The 4766-nt window shown below is 33.6% G+C and overlaps 1 pseudogene; it reads right to left on the minus strand.

The window, feature by feature from the left end:
* Positions 1-898: 898 nt before the first annotated feature.
* LOC138902250 (mitogen-activated protein kinase kinase kinase 20-like) lies at positions 899-1661 on the minus strand (annotated as a pseudogene).
* Positions 1662-4766: the final 3105 nt, after the last annotated feature.

A 4766-nucleotide genomic window follows, 5' to 3' on the forward strand; every position in this document is an offset into this window, starting at 1 on the left:
ACAGTCTATTTTATATAGTGACAGTATATTTTATATAGTGACAGTATATTTTGTATATTTTTTTGCATAGTGACAGTCTATTTAGTATATATTTTGTATAGTGACAGTTTATTTTGTATATATTTTGTATAGTGATAGTCTATTGTATATAAATTGTATAGTGGCAGCCTATTTAGTATATTTTTATATAGTGACAGTATATTTTCTATATTATTTGTATAGTGACAGTCTATTTTAGTATATATTTTGTATAGTGACAGTCTATTTTGTACATATTTTGTATAGTGACAACCTATTGTATATAAATTGTATAGTGACAGTCTATTTTTGTATAATTTTTTGTTTCAATACTACTAATTCACTGCTAAACCAATCCTATATTTTGTATAGTGACAGTCTATTTAGTATATTTTTTATATAATGACAATTTATTTTTGTATATATTCACTATACAAATTTTTGTTTCAATACTACTAAGAACCAATTTTTTTGGTTTCAATACTACTAATTCACTTGGTTTATTTCAAAAGGACTGAATTTTTATAGGCTAAAGAGAAAATTAAATATGCAAGATCCATCAATTTATACACAAATAAAACCACAATTTCCAGAGCAAGAACACTTGAAATGTCCAAGATGTGATTCACCAAACACAAAATTATGTTATTACAACAATTATAATCTTTCTCAGCCACGTCACTTTTGTAAGAGTTGTCGTAGGTATTGGACCAAAGGTGGTACTCTTAGGAATATTCCAGTTGGTGGTGGTTCTCGTAAGAACACAAAAATGTTCTTCTTCATCCAATAAAAAAATTTCCTCCTCAACGACGTCGTCTTCAGTTTAATCTTCAAAACCTGATCAGATAACAAATCCAAAACCAGAGCCATCTAGCCTCCATCAGAGAATGATCGTTGCTTTTATAAATGGAAGGAATGGATGCTTTAATAGCATATCAGCAGTCCATCGCGATCTCGGCTCCTTAACAAGACACTTTTTCAGAAAATCTTCAGCCTCTTTCGACAATCTTTTGTTCTGCAAATCCGGTGATCCCATTCCAATTTTGCACAATAGATAAACAACGTTGTTAGCTTCACTGCAATCCCATACTGTCTTCCCTGTAACCATCTCAAAGACAGTGCATCCGAAAGCCCAAATATCAGCTTCAGGTCCGTATTCGTTATCAAGAACTAATTTTGGCGCCATGTACATAGGTGTTCCTTTGAGTCCGTGCTTTCTTTTCTGACTCTTTACTCCTCCAACCTTCTTCGCGAACCCGAAATCAGCAATTTTGGCAACTTTATCAGTACCAACTAGAAGAATGTTATCTGGTTTAATGTCACGGTGAACAAAACCTCTTCCATGAATATGACTAAGCCCCAATAGAATCGATTTCGCGTACTGTTTTACCTCAAAATCTTGCAACCCGTGCCTTGAATTTTGACCAATCCGATCAGCTAAACTTCCAGCAGACGCGTACTCGAGTAACATGTTGTACAATATCTTCCCATCTTCTTCAGTAACATTAGCTCCGAAACTGCGATTGTCACGGAATATCAATGGAGAAGTTTGTTGTTGTTGCTGAAGTGACGATACCAAAACTGCCTCTTCCGATGGTTTTGCCTCTCGTCCATATTATTGGATGATCGGTGATCGCCGCCATTGAATCAATTTTTTTCTTGCTCTCAATAGTAATTGATAACCTGGTTTTTGTTTTGTTTTGGTAACTTTCTGTTATTGCTATACTTACTTATATATAAGTAGGAGTTACCTAGTTTTCCTTTTCCCTATTAACATATGATTACGTGTTTCTTGAGTTACAAGCTAGGTTTTTATTTTAGGGCCGAGAAACTAAAGTTGTAAAGTTTCCAAAATTTGTTTCTTTTCTCTTTTTCCTATATTGTAGTAATTTGTAACAAATGATTACCATTTTTACAAGTAATCTTACTAATAGCTGTTAATTAATAGGTACAGATTTGATGAGAAGTTCACGTATAAGGAATCTTTCCAGAACACTCATACTTTAGGGCTATTTTTCGCCGATGAAGGTCATGGTTCAATGTAGCAATTGAATTTTCTTTCTCATTTATGCTTTAGCTATGCAAAAAGAAAATAAATTTGGTCAAGTCTCAAGCACGAAACGGAAGATTGATAAGTCTAAGTAAATAATTCGTGAAATTAGTATTCTTTGTTCTAGCTCTCCTAGGAATATTCTACCTTGCCAAAAAGAAAAAAGACACTATAAACAAAAAATATTGCTAGGGTATACTATAAACTATGCATTTTGTTATAGTATTTTTTATGAAATAATTATTTATTTATTTATTCAATTCAATAAAATTTTATTTTAAATAGGTCATGTATTTGTTGTGTGTGCTTTGCATATATAGTAGATGATTTAGTGTATATAATTGAGCTTATACACGGAAGATTAAATCATCGGTTCTTATAAGTCATAAAGTTTATGGTCACAATTTATTGACAAAGTTGCACAAACCGTCGGAATGGCGTTGTAGCACAAGATTAAATATAATTTATCTTGATTATGAGAATGATTTAATTCCAACTTCTTGTACTTATACTCTAAATCTTGATATAATTATTATTAGTTGGGCATGTTATTTATTGTTTTGATTTATTAAAAGCAAGATTCTTTAACAAGCCTGGTAAATTGGACAATAGTAATATAGGGAGAAATTCAAAAATAGCCAGATTTACAAGTGGTCATTCAAAAATAGCCACAATTTCAAAAGTAATCGAAATTTAGCCACTTTTCATGTAAAAGTACACCCTAACTCTAGTATATTTATACGGGACTTCCAGCATAATATACTGAAGTTCCAGTATAATATACCGATCCAGCATAATATGCTAAAAGTTCATACACAGTTGCTCCAATCTCCAGTATATCATACTGGAACTTTCCGCGTGTTGGAGTTCCAGCATAAAATGGTGGAAGTTCATACACAGGTACATCGATCTCCAGTATATTATGCTGGAACTTTCCGTGTTACAGCAAAATAGTGACTAATTTTAAATGACTTTACAAACGCCGGCTATTTTTGAATGACCAGTCCAAAAACTGGCTAACCCGTGCTATTTTTACTAGTAATATACTTACATTGACAAAATAATAATTAGTTGATAGAATCCATATTTCGACTTTGAGATTGATAATATACCTTTTTGAAAGCTTATAAAGTTTTATAGATAAACCCGCCCAGTGAATTTTGTATCCAGGGCATAAAATAGACTAATCAAATGTTTAAAGGTAGTAATCGATATATAAATTAAATTGTCAGTAATTTAAATTGATTGATTAATATCTGAATCTTAACACGAGGAGTTAAATGAGATTTTATGAAAGAATTTTGAAATTAAAATAAGGAGTACAATTACGAATTTTTAGTGAAATAATTCGCAATTTACTACGGTTGAAGTTAATTTCAAATTTTCGAAATTAATTCCATAATAGGGAGCCTTGTTAATTAAATTCTATGGTCCCTACTGTTTTGACCTTGTGCGTGTATATATACATGGGTTTTTCTGCCGCAGGGATGGCCGAATTTTTGGTGCTTTTTTTTCTCAAATTTCGCTCATACTAAATTTATTCTTTCCAGATATTATTTGAGTAATACAGTAGAAGACTACGAGACGTTAGGAGATTGTGATCGTGTTGGTCATGGCATTTTGATTAAGTTGTTCTGGAATTGGAGGCTAACGTAAAAAACGTACTTAGTTCACGCTTCAAGAGGTAACTCGTGTAAACTCCATATGTGCTAATTGTTCAATTTACACGTGAACTTTCTAAGGGGATCAAGCCAAAACGTAGTTCTTTACATTTGTATAATTCCAATCAAAATTGATAATCATCATCCTTCCGGTAACTTTCTTCTTTTGTTGGATCTGCAATTCAACAACTTCATTGGTTTTAGCTTATCCATCTCCGTATTATTGCGAAAATCATCAATCAATCGATCACTTCCTCTAGCAATTTCTATAAACAAAAGTGGGTTGAGTTCCTTTTTTCTTGTCTGCTCAGATGAAAGGAAAGGATGCTTCAATAGCATATCAGCAGTCCATAGCGATCTCGGCTCCTTAACAAGACACTTTTTTAAAAAATCTTCAGCTACTTTTGACAAACCTTTGTTCTTCAAATCCGGTGATCCCATTCCAATTTTGCACAATAGATAAACAACGTCGTCAGCTTCACTGCAATCCGACATTATCTTCCCTATAACCATCTCAAAGCCAGTGCACCCAAAAGCCCAAATATCGGCTTCAGGTCCGTACTCGTTATGAAGAACTGATTATGGTGCCATGTACATAGGTGTTCCCTTGAGTCCGCTCTTTATTTTCTGACTCCTCACTCCAACCTTCTTCGTGAACCCAAAATCAGTAATTTTGGCAACTTCGCGAATGTTATCCGGTTTAATATCAAGGTGAACGAAACCTCTCCTGTGAATATCACTAAGCCCCAAGAGAATCGATTTCACGTACTGCTTTACCTCAAAATCATGCAACCCTTTCCCTGAATTTGATTGTCATTTTGTGCGGAAGAAGCTTGAGATGGTTTGATTTCTCTTCATTTCATCTCCTCTTCATCTCAACTGGCCGATATTTTCACTAAATCCTTGTCTGGTGTTCCACACAATCTTGCTGGGAGTTCTCTCACCCCAAAGCTTGAGGGGGTGTTAGCATAGATAGCATAGATGGCCTAATTGATAGACGTGCTAAAGTCCCAACATAGTAGCAATCCTAATATGTA

The sequence above is a fragment of the Nicotiana tomentosiformis genome, chromosome 12 (assembly GCF_000390325.3).
Source record: "Nicotiana tomentosiformis chromosome 12, ASM39032v3, whole genome shotgun sequence".
Taxonomy (NCBI): domain Eukaryota; kingdom Viridiplantae; phylum Streptophyta; class Magnoliopsida; order Solanales; family Solanaceae; genus Nicotiana; species Nicotiana tomentosiformis.